Raw genomic sequence first — 15,667 nt, 5'->3', positions numbered from 1 at the left:
CTGATGTTGTTGATATCCAGAAGGTTGCTGAAAATTCTGATTTTGCCCTTGTCTACCTCCCCAAGAGAAATTTGGGTGGTTTCTCCATGCTGGATCATAAGTTGCAGAAAATGGGTTACCACCTGGTCTTTGATTGTAGTTCCCCACATAATCCACTTGCTCACTTGAAAAATCTTGATTAAGTACAGAAAAATCTACTGCACAATTGACATTTGCAGCTCCAACTTCTACTGAATTACTAGAACCTCCAGCTGAAGAATCTACTTTCATGCTTAGCTTGTCCATCTTCCTTGTCAAAGCATCAAACTTAGCATTAATCATATTCATGGCATCAAGCTCAAACATACCAGCTGGTTTCTTAATCTCATTCCTCTCACAACTCCATTGGTAGTTGTTATAAGCAATTTTATCCAAAGCAGAAAAAGCTTCATCTTCAGATTTTTCCATAAGATCACCTCCAGATGATGCATCAATTGTACTCCTAATAGCTGGTGAAACCCCATTGTAGAAGTGTTGAACAAGCATCCACTTAGGAATCCCATGATGTGGACATCTCCTTTGCAAATCCTTGTACCTCTCCCATGCTTCATACAAGCTCTCATCATCTCTAGGTTTGAAAGAAGTCAGCTCATTTCTTAGCTTAGCTGTCTTGCTTGGTGGAAAATATTGAGCCAAAAATGCTTGAGAAAGTTCATCCCATGTTGTGATAGAACCCGGTGGCAAAGAATGTAACCACTCTCTAGCACGGTCCTTCAGAGAAAAAGGAAATAATCTGAGTCGAATTGCATCATCAGAAACTCCATTTATCTTCAACATATCACTGATCTCAAGAAAGTGTGCTAGATGCACATGTGGACTTTCACTTGGATTTCCTCCAAATTGTGATTGTTGCACCATCTGACAAAGTGCAGGCTTCAGTTCAAAATTATTAGCTTCTACCCTTGGTCTTGTGATACTTGGCATGAAATCTCCAATATTAGGATAGGCATGATCCTTCACAGAGCGGTTGTTATTGTTGTTGTTGGCCATTTCTTCTTGTAATTCCTCTTGCTCTTGTGCTCTTTCTTGTTGTTGTTGAGCTTTAATTTTAGCTTTTCTCCTCTTAGATTCTGCTCTTAAAGCTTTTGCTGTCTTTTCTATTTCTGGGTCAAAGAATAGATTGATTTCTTCACTTTTTGTCCTTCTCATAAAATAAAGCACCTGAAAAACAAAATAAACAAATTCTCAAAGTAAAATGGTAAAAAGAAAATAAAATAAAATGCTCAAATTAACCAAACAAACAATTGTTCAATATCAAACAAAAATCAAATCCCCGGCAACGGCGCCAAAAACTTGATGTGACTTATCCGCAAGTATACGGGTCGTCTCAAGTAATAAAGTGATGAATCAAGTATTGTTCCCACGAGGATTTGACGTTTGATTACCAAACTATGAATGAAGAGATTATTTGGGCTAATGATTGATGAATAAATGGTAAATGTAAATAAGCAAGGAAAATTGATTAATCTAATTGAAATGGGTAAAAGGGGGTAAACAAATAAATTCTAGATCTAGTTTGCAATTAAACTAAATTAACAATGGGTAATTCAAATCAAAGTCTAATTATGCTAAAAGTGATTCCAGAGTTGGGGGTTTATGCATAAATTAATTGGGATTTGTCTTGGGCATTCCAATTTTTAGGGAAAAATAGAGTTGAAGGAAATTGATTCTAAATTCCTTTGATATCTTTTTCAAGCAAACCAAAGTGTGTTCTAAAATAACCAAACCTACTTTCGTATGCTATTTGATTACATTAAAACCCATTAAGTTTTGTAACCAATAATTAATTCCTCTTAAAATCCTAGTTCATTTCTAAATCTAGGTGATTTTAAGTTCCAATCCTTGATTATCTATCAATGACTTTCACCTTTCGGTCCTTCAATCAAAGATTAACACAATACCCAATGGGTACCAACATTAGGCCAGTAAATCAAGCACACAAGGAAGGAATCAAAACTCATATTTATGTAAAATAAGGAAATACCCAGTCCAAATCCTCAAATTAATCTAACATGTTTTCCAACTCTGAAATCTAAAGAGTTTACTCACTCATGATGGTATTTACAAGAAAGATTGATGGAAAAGTAAAGAAAAATATGATAAGAGGACTGAAATAGAAAAACCCAGGTGGAAGAACCAAAGTCTCTGGTTTCTGGAGCTCCAAAACTGGTGCAGCAACTCCTCCCCCCAAAAGAAATGGCGTCTTCTCTCTCTCTCTATTAAATTTTCCTTCCTTTTTTTTTCTTTCCTCCCCTCCTCTTCTTTAAAAAAAAAAAAAAAGAAATGATGAATTTATATGGTCCCTAAAAGTTGCCCTAAAAGTAAATAAAAGCCAAGGAGTGGATAGGAAATGAGGTGTAAAATTATCCAAGTCAAGAAGAACTTTCACGTTACATGCGCTTAGGGTTCTGGCTTAACCCTAAGCGACTTTTAGCAAATTTCACAGTCGACCTGTCTGCTTAAGGTTAAGCAGACCTTCAGCAAATCTCGGCAGACTTAGAGTAGAATGGACTCTTTTGCTCATGCTTGACTTGTGCTGCTCCTTAAGTACTGCCGCTTTACCCTAAGCATGACCTTAAGCAAAGTCTCAAGCAAATTTCGGCTAGTTTGCTCTTTCAAGGCTTAATTTCTTCAACTTTCCTCCATGCTTAAAGAACTTTAAATCTCTTCAAATTATTTCCTATTGCACTCATTGATCTTCGATTTGCTACAAAATCCTATCAAAAACAACAAAATTACGAAAATCAAATATAAAGTATCTAAAATTAACAAATAAGATAAAATAAAGCTAAAAACATAAAATATACTAAAATATGAGGGCAAAATGGATGCACAACTACCCTAAAATGCCTATATGAAATGAGTGTAACACTTACATGGAGCTAAACGGGAGTAAGTCAGGGATATCATTGTCATACAAGAAGAGAGGCCTTTTTTTTAAGGGTAGCTTGCCCCAATGGCAACTGCAATTATCAACAAGTAGCCCTAAATTCCTAAAATAATTGTTGCATGAAAATGTAGTAATAATAGGATTTTTATTCGGTAAATTAAAATTAACTTTATTTTTTAATTTAACTGATTTTTGCATATAATTAATTTAAATAAATACTTAGTAAATTAAAATTAATCTTGTTTGTAAATTAAATTAACCTTGGCATGTAAAATAAATATAATTTAATACTTGATAATTGTAAAATAAATTTGTATGTTAGAAATCTTTATTAGGTTGTGATTATTTGGGACTTATCTGATATTAGAATAAATTATACATGTACATAATTAATTTAGTTTAATTATTCTTAGGGTAACTTGGTGAAAAATTAATTAATTAGGTTAAATAGAAACTTAGGGTTATTTGAAATTGAATTTGTTTGTAAATTAAATTCTCAATAATAAATTAATTTTAATCATCTGATAAATATCATATAAATAATTAGCAACCCCATAGATAGGAATTACTTGTACATGAAAATTATTTGTAAACAACAACCCTTTTGTGAAATACTTACTTGTATAGGATTAGAATTGCATTTTTAGGATCAAGTTTAAATAGAGGAATGATAAACAAGACTTCTAGAAATATTAGTAGAGAACCGACATTCGAATTAACGAGATTAGATTAGGCGTAAGGGGCGCCTAACACTTTTCTCTTACGTACCCACTATCCCGAACCTAAACATTGGGTTATGGTAATGACGATTGTGGAAACTCTGCAATGAGTAAATTGCCATCCATGACCTTCGGAAGAAATACTGAATATGTCACGGTTATTACCAGGGTGATGACTCCTGTCTATTTATGCCTTCGTGGTATAAATCCTTAATATCGTGGTTGTGTTATGGGAAGATGGTACTTACCAGTGATTTAATTTTATTAGGATTGAATGAAGTACATGTTTAGGAAATGCTGTCTAAGGAGGTGGTACTTAAGTGAGGTCATTGTGACTCTACCATCTTTCATAGGTATTACCTGATGCATTTTATATAATTATAATAGATAATATTTCACTTCACTCCCCCCCCCCCCTTTTACATATTAATTACTTACGATTATGCTATTGACATTCCTTATATTTCCTATCTCATAATTGCAACCCCATTTTTTTTTCCCATGGATATGTAAAGAAATCTACTCTCACAAGTAAAGAAGACTTTGCGGTCTTTCCATCATGGGTTTAGATTCTTCCACACGGCACACGGCATGTTGATAATAACGAATGCGTGGCCACAAATAACTATTTGGATTTTTGCCATTGGCCTGATATCAAATTTATTTGCAAACTTTTTGATGACCCCAGCTGCCAGGTTTACTTTTCCCTTCAATAAGTGTCACCCCACAAATTTGGTCTCCCGGAGAAGTCCAATTTTTTTTCCGCGAGGTTGCCTACAGAGGGAGGTTCAGTAGGTGTAATTCCTTGTGGGGCGAAGGGAAGGTGCATTGCCGGGAGGCAATGTTTGCGGGAGTCATTTTTCGGGGCAAACAGGCCAACCGGGCAAGCAGGAGAGTTGCCGAGAGGTGCAGGCCAAAACGAGGTTAAGTCTGCCTACTGCACGCCAAAATGAGGTTCAGAGGTGCCGAGGCGTCTTTGGCGCTTCTTTGGGCAAGCGGGCGATGGGAGGCCCAAAACGAGGTTCACGGGCCAAGTCTGGCGCACAACGGGCCCGTCGGGCGTGCGGGCCGCGTGGGGAGCAGCGGACGGACACAAGGCGCAAACGAGGTTCATCGCGCGAGCGGGCACGCGGAAAGGCCGGGCGCGGACGCGTGCGAAACGAGGTTCAAACGCGGCGCGGAAGACTGGGCGCGCGGAGGCCGAACGCGCGGGCGAGGTTCAAATCGCGCGCGGGACGCCAGCGGCGCGGCAAACGAGGTTCAGCCGGAAGCTTCAGGCGCGCAGAGAGCGCGCGGCGGCGAACGAGTTCAGCCGTCGAAGCTTCCGAGCGCTGGAGAGCGCGAGCGCTGGCAAAACGAGGTTCAGCAGGCGGAGCGAGCGCGGAGCGCAGCGCTGCCGACCTTAAACGAGGTTCACCCGCGCTGGCAGCCCGCCAAAACGAGGTTCCCCGCCAGAATTTTGCCAACCCGCCAATTTTCGAATTTTGGCCGCCCAAATCACTCCAAGTCGGCATGAAGGCTATAAATAGGGGTTTTTGGCCTTCATTTGGGCAACCAAGAGTCTCCACATGCTCTCAAGCCATACCAAAGCTTCCAAGTGTGTTTTTGTGTATTTAGCCCACTTTATTGCTCTCTTGTGAGCCTTAGGCTTGTAAAGCTATTTTTATTGAGTAGTAAAGTTACTTTCCCTTTGCCAAACTTGTTCCTTGTGTTTCACTCACTCTCTCACCATTTTTCCCTTTGTCACCCTTGTTAGTCTATCTTTATAGACTTTGAGTGTGGGAAGGCTGACTTAGTCTTGGGGGAAGACTAAGGCCGCACGGTTTGAAGTAAGTTTGAGGTGAGCAAGCTTCTTACTCCGTGACATAAGACATTCAACAAGTGGCATTTGAAAGCAAGACTTGTTGCCAAAGACTTATCTCCATAGAGTCTTGCCACTTGACGTCTGCTAAGGACTTCTACAAGTCTTCTGGTTTCTGGCTTCCTGCCCCACGCTTCTACGCCCACTGCCTCGCTTAATGCCAAAAATGTTAGGGTCATATTTCCAACATATTTTTGATGAAAGACCCCACGATTTACAACTACTTCAGTCGCCACATGCGTCGCCGACGAATATATAAAGTTGTAAAAGAAAATAAAAACAAAATCGTAAAGTTGTCTAAAAAAAAACAATATAAACAATTAAAAATACAAATATAACATTTTCATAATTTTCCAGAGTGGAAACCAATTCAATTCAATTGACAATTACATGAAATGGCATCTGTCTACTTCCAGAGTTTTAGCTTTTAGTAATTAGCTGTTGAATTTATTTTAGTCCTTTCCCTGTAAGAGAGATGCAAGGCAAAGCCAAAGATGAGAACCGAGTGGAAGATTCAAGAGTGCCTCTGGTTCTCTTTTATTTTGTCTTACTGGTTTTCATCATTGCAAGTGATTCTACTGCAGTGGAAGATTCAAGAGTGCCTCTGGTTCTCTTTTATTTTGCCTTACTGGTTTTCATCATTGCAAGTGATTCTACTGCAGCGCCACTACAAATAGGGTAGCAACGGATAGAGTATTCACGAAAATTATCAAACTTAGTATTATTAAAATTTAAACCTATCATAAATTTGATTAAAATTTATTATGATTATCTAAACTCATTTAATTTTATATATTTTAATTAATATTTTACATAAAAAATTATTTCAATTAATAATTTATATTTTAAAATTTAATAATTTTATAAAATACTTAAATTTCATTTTATATAAAATAAAATATATAAAAATTTATAAATATTATTATAATAAATATATATTTTATATTTAATTAAGTATTTATATAAACGGATTCGGGTAGTGAATACTCAACATGTAAAACTTAAATCTGACTCGAATCCGTCATGATATTATTTTTTAAATCTGAACCCCTTTAAAATCCGATTATATAATACTCACACTAGTCTTATTAGGGTTAAGTTGAATCGAATATCTGTAAAAATTTGACTTGTTGCCATCTCTAGCTACAAAGCAACACTGAATGCTTTCGCAATGCCACGACTGGTGAATTTCATGAAGAAACTTTCTATGTCGAATTCGATGTGCGTCCAATTCCTCCCTTTGCCGTCCAACTACAGACGGGTACGCTTGTTATTAGTTATGGTAGTCTTGGAGGGCAAGCAATTTGCAACGGGAAAATATATGGGAATTGCTTAGGACAGTCGTTGACGAAGGGGCTACCTCAGCGGGCTTGTACTCCCTACACTAAATGCAGAATTAGCATAGACTAGGAATTAAGGAGAGACGCGAGGAGGCAAAGGTTCGCACATCTGTTCTATAGTGTAATCCCCACAATAAATGCAGAATAATCTCATTTGCCTTTCTTTCATTCTTCAACTTGAGTTTCTTCGATTTATTCTTTTTATCCTTCTCATGTTCTATATTGTTAAACTTATAACCAAAAACAATGGGACTAAAATTCAATGGGTCTATGAAGGCATTATTAAAATTTAAGTCACATAAAAATAATACTTAGCTATGGAGATTTTGGAGAGAAGAGAGATAGGAAATGCAAAAAAGAGAAGAGGAGGTGGATATGCAAAACGAGCTTGGGAGGGAGAAGGGTTGAGAGGAAAATTGAATTTAATTTTTATTTCCACAAAATAAATAAAGAACTTTTTTTTATCTTTTATATTCTTTTAATAATTTAAAATAAAAAAATTAATATTTTATTCAGACAATAATTAACTTTACCAATTTTTTAATGGCATTATTTAATCTATTTTTAAAGGTTAAAAGATATATTTGAACCTAGAAAAAATTTAAAAATTTATGTGAGTTTTAGCTAATAGTTAAAGGGGTAAAATAAATATTTTACTTAATTTTTATATAAAATAAATAGAATAAATTATGTCACAACAATTTTTTCAACACTCTTATTAAGTTAGGTGGAAAACTCTAACAAAATCATTTTTAATGTAACACCCCAAAATTTTAAATTTTATGAGCATTTTTAGTATTTTAATTTTATTAAATTTTTGGAATTTTTTTGAGATTTTTCAGATTTTAAAAATCGGGTTCGATTTTCCGAAAATATAAACTTTGATGATTTTTAAAAAATTAATTTAAAGACCACGTGGCAAAACTAAAAATATATTTGGAGTCTACGTATTTTTCTGAGTTTTCTGGAATTTTTGAATTTTGGACCTCGTTTTGGTCCGAGGCGATAAAAATTTAAAATTTTGTATTTCGAATCGAACCGGCCGAATCGAACCGGACCGGATCGGACCGGTCGAATCGGACCGACTCCCTTCCCTTTTTCTTCCTCCCGCGCGCGACGTTCCCTCTTCCTTTTCTCTCTCTTTTCTCTCTCCTCCCTCCCTTGCCGCCGGCCAGCCACCTCCCCCTGCCACCCCTGCCGACCGGCGCCGCCACTAAGCCTCCCCAGCCAGCCGGCCGCCGCCCAGAACGGCCGGAAACCGCGCGCAAATTCCCTCCCTCGGGCGCGCGGCGTTTCGGCTTCTCCGGCCAAAATTCGGTCGATCCGGCCACCAATTGGACCGGGTCTTGTGTCTAAAATCATCTACTCGACGAGAGCTTTCCATAGACACCAAGAACGCCGAAATCCATCGAGCGGTTTGTCCGATTTTTTGCTCGGGAAGATTTTAGCCCATTTCGACTTTTGGGCTAGATTTCTCGAAAACCGTGAATCCCACGAGAAAACCGAGGGTACCAGCACGCTCCACTCGTCGAGAGCTTCGCGGCGACATAAATTTCAAATTTTTTCGACACCGTTTTTCGGTGGGTCCCACGAAACTTCGCAGTGTTTTTCCGAGCATTTAATGAGCTTAGAAAATTCTGAAAAATTTATGTACTAACCCCCGTGTTATGGGCTTCGTGTAGGTATCCTCGATTCGCGGAAATTCGACAGTTGACCGGGTCTGTGAAATTCCAGTCAGACAGACCCGTTACCAGAAAAGTCTCCGAATTGGACCGAGGTTTTGGCTAGCCCCCCATTGTCAGACATCCCGAGCGCGTTCCCGAAGTCGGAATCGGCAAAGGTAAACCCGAACCTTACTTTTTCGTAATTTTCTAGTGCTTAAATAGGATTAAAAATCCATAAAATATTCGTGGTAGCTTAGAAAATTATGATTCTTTTTGCAATAGCTTAGTAATATTGCTAAGGACCGCGGGGCAAAGTTTTAGAATTTTTAGAGCTGATTTGGGCAGTTTTTGCAAAAATGGTCAATTATAGGGACTAAATTGAAATTTTACATATTGTGATGGATGATTGATTTGATAGGCCCAGGAGGGGCTGTGTGATGTGATTGAGTTGTGGATATATGGATTGTGAGTATAGAAGTGTGTTTTGAGCCCTTTTACAGGTTGGGTAGGTCCTAGGTATAGGGGAGACTCTGCCGGATTTTCGACACGACTTAGGACGTATTGGTCTTTTTCTTTGTTTGTATTGAGTCAGATTGTATTAAATAATTGTAATATAATTGTCGTGAGCCGATGACCTTCTTCCTCCGCCCAGCCGCCACAGTGATTGTCGTCAAGTCTGTGAGTAAAATATTAATTTTAATTGTAATTTCGATATTATTATATGTTCAGCATGCCCATGCATCACTTATATGCATATATTTATGTAGTTAAACTCTAGGCACGAATTATGTTGCATTGATAACTGTTAAAGTGCCATGAGTATTGTTGTGGTAATTTGGAGCAGTGTGCGTGCGTTGGCGTGCGTGTGATGTGGTGTGGACTATGGATAGGACGGGTAGTCACGGCTTGAGTTCTTCGCTGGGACCCGATCCTTCGGGGGGTAGTCACAGCTTGAGTTCTTCGCTGGGACCCTCGATTTGGTTATTAAGTGGAAGTCCGAGTTGAGTTCTTCGCTGGCACCAGGTTGGATTTAAGAGAGCTGTATAGGGGATCAGCTCCCATATATTATGATTGATGTTACAGGGTGCGTGAGTGCTCCAAATTACCTTTTTGATGTTATGATGTGAAAATGTTGTTGCTGTTGCATTTCACTCCACAGGTTGCATTAGTACTAGATAGCTATAGAGATTATGGTTAAAATTGATATTTTACTCTCTGAGTTGAACGCTCACTCCTGTTCAAAAAATTTTCCAGGCCACAGGAGGATATTTTTGAGGTTAACCTGCTTTCTCCCTCGCAGGTCGATTACTAATGCTTGTATAAACTTGTTAAATCTTAGAATTTCCGCATGTGTTAGAAATGTTTATTTGATTTGGGTCTGTAACCTAAATTATTATTTTGGACCTGTAAACTTAATATTCTATGCATGTTTGATGGATTGGATGAGGGAGCTGAGCTCCCATTTATTTTTATGCTGATGAGTATGTGGAGGGTGAGCTGAGCTCCCCAATTGAGTATTTATTGTGTTTACAGGTCGGGTGAGTCGAAAACTCCCCGTTGGAAAGTCCATTTTATGGCCGGACTCTGTCCGTTTGATTTCTTGAATTTGGGCCCAAATGGGCCTTAGAATTGGGTTAATGAACAGTTAGGCTTACTACGGGCCTCGGGGGCTTTAGGCCGGCCCAGGTCCTAGTGCCGGTCCGGCCCATAGGTTGGGTCGTGACAAATGTGGTATCAGAGCTTAGGCTCCAGATTCTTAGGGAATAATTGTCTAAAGTGTTGGGAAGAGTCTACTAGGAGTCACATGCGGAAAATAGGGTTCACATTCGTCTTGCATTGTCATCTTTGCTTCTAGTTTCTGCTTCATATATTGTGTGTAAATATGAGTCTATAGAGCTGTGTAGTGTGCAGTTTTGAATTTTGTGGGCTAATGTCTTTGAATTTCAGAAAATGCGTAGAAGGTGAGAGCGCCATCGCACTAGAACCAGATGTGCCTGACGAGGTGTCGGCACAGGATGAGGCGCCTGCCCCGAGGAGGCGGGGTAGGAGGCCTAGAGCTGCTCAAGTAGAGGAGCAGCCACCCCCAGTACAGGATCAGTCCTTTATGGCACAGGTTCCCATGGACCCCATGGCAGCTACTCTAGCTGGTCTGCAGAGAACCATCGATATGATGGCGCAGTATATGGTCCACCCTCCACAAAGCAGATCCACCGCACCAAGAGGAGAACCTTACAAGCAGATCATAAATTTCAAGAAGTTGGTGCACGGTACTTATGATGTGTCGACGATGCATATCGGTTTTGGATTCTGTGCAGAATGTAAGTCTGATTGACTGATAGAAGACTGATAGAGTTGGAGCAGTTGCCTACCGGTTGGAGCTACCACCCAACCTCTCTCACGTTCATCCCGTGTTTCACATCTCCATGCTCAGGAAATACATTCCTGATCCTTCTCATGTACTGCAGCCGGATGTGATAGAGCTAAAAGAGAATTTAACATTTGAGGAGCAGCCTGTAGCCATAGTGGACTACCAAGTGAGACAGCTGAGATCAAAACAGATCCCTATGGTTAAGGTTTTGTGGAGGAGTCAGTTAGTGGAAGAGTGCACCTGGGAGTCAGAACGGGACATGCGTAGCAAGTATCCTTATTTGTTCAATGTATAATCATGTGCTTTATTCTGCCTTGTGTAAAATTCGAGGACGAATTTTCTGTAAGGGGGGAAGAATGTAACACCCCAAAATTTTAAATTTTATAAGCATTTTTGGTATTTTAATTTTATTAAATTTTTGGAATTTTTTTGAGATTTTTCGGATTTTAAAAATCGGGTTCAATTTTTCGAAAATATAAACTTTGATGATTTCTAAAAAATTAATTTAAAGACCACGTGGCAAAACTAAAAATATATTTGGAGTCTACGTATTTTTCTGAGTTTTCTGAAAATTTTTCAGAATTTTTGGACCTCGTTTTCGGTCCCGAGGAAGAGTAAAAATTCAAAATTTTGTATTTCGAATCGAACCGGCCGAATCGAACTGCATCGATCGGATGGTCGAATCGGACCGCCCCTTCCCTTTTTCTTCCTCCGCGCGACGTTCCTCCTCTTCCTTTTCTCTCTCTTTTCTCTCCTCCTCCCCGCCACCGCCAGCCACCTCCTCGCCACCCCTGACCAAGACCGCCACCCGACCTCCCACCACCGGCCACGCCCGTAACGGCCGGAAACCACGCGAATTCTCCTCCTCGCGCGGCGTTTCGGCTTCTCCGGCCAAAATTCGGCCGATCCGGCCACCAATTGGACCGGGTCTTGTGTCTAAAATCATCTACTCGACGAGAGCTTTCCATAGACACCAAGAACGCCGAAATCCATTGAGCGGTTTGTCCGATTTTTTGCTCGGGAAGATTTTAGCCCATTTCGACTTTTGGGCTAGATTTCTCGAAAACCATGAATCCCACGAGAAAACCGAGGGTACCAGCACGCTCCACTCGTCGAGAGCTTCGCGGCGACATAAATTTCAAATTTTTTCGACACCGTTTTTCGGTGGGTCCCACGGAACTTCGCAGTGTTTTTCCGAGCATTTAATGAGCTTAGAAAATTCTGAAAAATTTATGTACTAACCCCCGTGTTATGGGTTTCGTGTAGATATCCTCGATTCGCGGAAATTCGACAGTTGACCGGGTCTGTGAAATTTCGGCTAGACAGACCCGTTACCGAAAAAGTCTCCGAATTGGACCGAGGTTTTGGCTAGCCCCCCATTGTCAGATGTCCCGAGCGCGTTCCCGAAGTCGGAATCGGCAAAGGTAAACCCGAACCTTGCTTTTTCGTAATTTTCTAGTGCTTAAATAGGATTAAAAATCCATAAAATATTCGTGGTAGCTTAGAAAATTATGATTCTTTTTGCAATAGCTTAGTAATATTGCTAAGGACCGCGGGGCAAAGTTTTAGAATTTTTAGAGCTGATTTGGGCAGTTTTTGCAAAAATAGTCAATTATAGGGACTAAATTGAAATTTTACATATTGTGATGGATGATTGATTTGATGGGCCCAGGAGGGGCTGTGTGATGTGATTGAGTTGTGGATATATGGATTGTGAGTATAGAAGTGTGTTTTGAGCCCTTTTGCAGGTTGGGTAGGTCCTAGGTATAGGGGAGACTCTGCTGGATTTTCGGCACGACTTAGGACGTATTGGTCTTTTTCTTTGTTTGTATTGAGTCAGATTGTATTAAATAATTGTAATATAATTGTCAGGTGAGCCGGGACAGCCTTCTTCCTCCGCCCAGCCGCCACAGTGATTGTCGTCAAGTCTGTGAGTAAAATATTAATTTTAATTGTAATTTCGATATTATTATATGTTCAGCATGCCCATGCATCACTTATATGCATATATTTATGTAGTTAAACTCTAGGCACGTATTATTTTTCATTGATAATCATAAAGTGCCATGAGTGTTGTTGTGGTAATTTGGAGCAGCAGCGTGCGTTGGCGTGCGTGTGATGTGGTGTAGACTATGGATAGGACGGTAGTCACGCTTGAGTTCTTCATCGGGACCCGATCCTTCTGGGGTAGTCAAGGCTTGAGTTCTTCACTGACTCTCGATTTGGTTATTAAGTGGAAGTCCGAAATGAGTTCTTCACGGCACTGAGTTGGATTTAAGAGAGTCAGATAGGGATCGGCTCCCATATATTATGATTGATGTTACAGGTGCGTGAGTGCTCCAAATTACCTTTTGATGTTATGATGTGAAAATGTTGTTCTTGTTGCATTTCACTCCACAGAGTTGCATTAGTACTAGATAGCTATAGAGATTATGGTTAAAATTGATATTTTACTCTCGAGTTGAACGCTCACTCCTGCTCAAAAAATTTTCGTGCCAGCCAGGAGGATATTTTTGAGGTTAACTCGCTTTCTCCCTCGCAGTCGATTACTAATGCTTGTATAAACTTGTTAAATCTTAGAATTTCCGCATGTGTTAGAAATGTTTATTTGATTTGGGTGCAGTAACTAAATTATTATTTTGGACTGTAAACTTAATATTCTATGCATGTTTGATGGATTGGATGAGGAGTGAGCTCCCATTTATTTTATCTTTGATGAGTATGTGGAGGGTGAGCTGAGCTCCCCAATTGAGTATTTATTGTGTTTACAGGTCGGGTGAGTCGAAAACTCCCCGTTGGAAAGTCCATTTTATGGCTGGACTCTGTCCGTTTGATTTCTTGAATTTGGGCCCAAATGGGCCTTAGAATTGGGTTAATGAACAGTTAGGCTTACTACGGTATAGGGCTTTAAGGTGGCAGTCACAGTCTTGAGTCCGGCCCATAGGTTGGGTCGTGACATTTAAGGCTTAATATATATATATATATAAAATAGAAAAATCTTTTTTAGGACCAATTGGACGGTGATAACTATATAATTGATATGGAACATATTTGTAATGATAAATTTACAAATAAATTTTAAATTAATAAGGTAAATTAAAATTTGATTGAAATAAATTTAATTCACTGTATATAAAATTATCTTAAACACCCTATAATTATGTGGAAGAAGCATAGGCTAGAGACTTTTACAAGACTTGTACAAGTCCCAATAATTCAGGCTTCAGAATTTTCCATTGAGTTTGATGGCAGTGGTAGCAGTACCATAGAAAAGATGCCACTCATCCAGATTCAATATGTGGACAAGATTAATGGCATCGGTTGCAAGGTCTATTTTTCCGCTGAAGTGACAGCCAAGAATGGTCATATGATATGATACTGTTGAGGAATACAAAATTGTTTATCCTTCGTTATGAGATTATTAATTACTTACGATTTTGCTATTGACATTCCTTTTATTTCCTATCTCAGAATTGCAACCCCATTTTTTTTCCCGTGGATATGTAAAGAAATCTACTCTCATAAGTAAAGAAGACTTTGCGGTCTTTCCATCATGGGTTTAGATTCTTCCACACGGCATGTTGATAATAACGAATGCGTGGCCACAAATAACTATTTGGATTTTGGCCATCGGCCAGATATCAAATTTATTTGCGCACTATTTTATGACCCCAGCTGCCAGGTTTACTTTTCCCTTCAATAAGACATTCAACAAGTGGCATTTGAAAGCAAGACTCAGGCCAAAGACTTGTCTCCATGGAATCTTGCCACTTGACCTCTGCTACTTGTCTCCATGGAATCTTGCCACTTGACCTCTGCTAAAGGACTTCTACAAGTCTTCTGGTTTCTGGCTTCCTGCCCCACGCTGCTCTGCCCACTGCCTTGCTTAATGCCAAAAATGTTAGGGTCATATTTCCAACATATTTTTGATGAAAGACCCCACGATTTACGACTACTTCAGTCGCCACATGCGTCGCCGACGAATATATAAAGTTGTAAAAGAAAATAAAAACAAAATCGTAAAGTTGTCTCATTGTCATTGATAATGATATGTCTTTTGCAAGTCTTACTGACTAATTTTTGGCACAGCCACACCCTCTTTATGGCCTGGGCATGTATTGAGATAATTTTAGTACTATAATTTTAAGAAAAAAATTTTGGTTGTTAAAAAAATTTGGTTGTTTGTTAGTATGGTTTCCAAATTTATTCTGAAAGGGCGTTTGATAACATTGCGAAGAGAAATTATGGAGATAATTCAAGCGGCACTCAATTGGAAATATAAATATAAATATGATATAACATTTTCATAAAAGAAAAAAAAACAATATAAACAATTAAAAATACAAATATAACATTTTCATAATTTTCCAGAGTGGAAACCAATTCAATTGACAATTACATGAAATGGCATCCGTCTACTTCCAGAGTTTTAGCTTTTGGTAATTAGATGTATATTTATTTTTGTCCCTTCCCTCTAAGAGAGATGCAAGGAAAAGCCAGAGATGAGAACTGAGTGGAAGATTCAAGAGTGCCTCTGGTTCTCTTTTATTTTGTCTTACTGGTTTTCATCATTGCAAGTGATTCTACTGCAGAGCCACTACAACTAGGATGGTAAAAATTATCAAACTTAAACCTAAATATGAATCTAACTAATATTATTAAAATTCATACCCAGTCAATATCTGATTAAAATTTATTTTAATTACTTAAATTCATTTAATTTTATTCTAATTACCTGATTAAAATTTATTCTAATTACTCAAACTCATTTAATTTTACGTATTTT

At 38.8% G+C, this 15,667-nt stretch overlaps 1 non-coding gene across 1 annotated transcript; it reads left to right on the top strand.

The window, feature by feature from the left end:
• The first annotated feature begins 535 nt into the window (after positions 1 to 535).
• Positions 536 to 642, top strand: LOC131175049 (small nucleolar RNA R71). The gene has a single exon (XR_009145209.1). It is a non-coding gene; the product is annotated as a small nucleolar RNA R71 (small nucleolar RNA).
• The last annotated feature ends 15,025 nt before the right edge of the window (positions 643 to 15,667 follow it).

This window comes from Hevea brasiliensis, chromosome 16, assembly GCF_030052815.1.
Source record: "Hevea brasiliensis isolate MT/VB/25A 57/8 chromosome 16, ASM3005281v1, whole genome shotgun sequence".
Classification (NCBI taxonomy): domain Eukaryota; kingdom Viridiplantae; phylum Streptophyta; class Magnoliopsida; order Malpighiales; family Euphorbiaceae; genus Hevea; species Hevea brasiliensis.
Note: the sequence above shows the minus strand (reverse complement) of the source record. Positions and strands in the feature narration are given on the sequence as shown.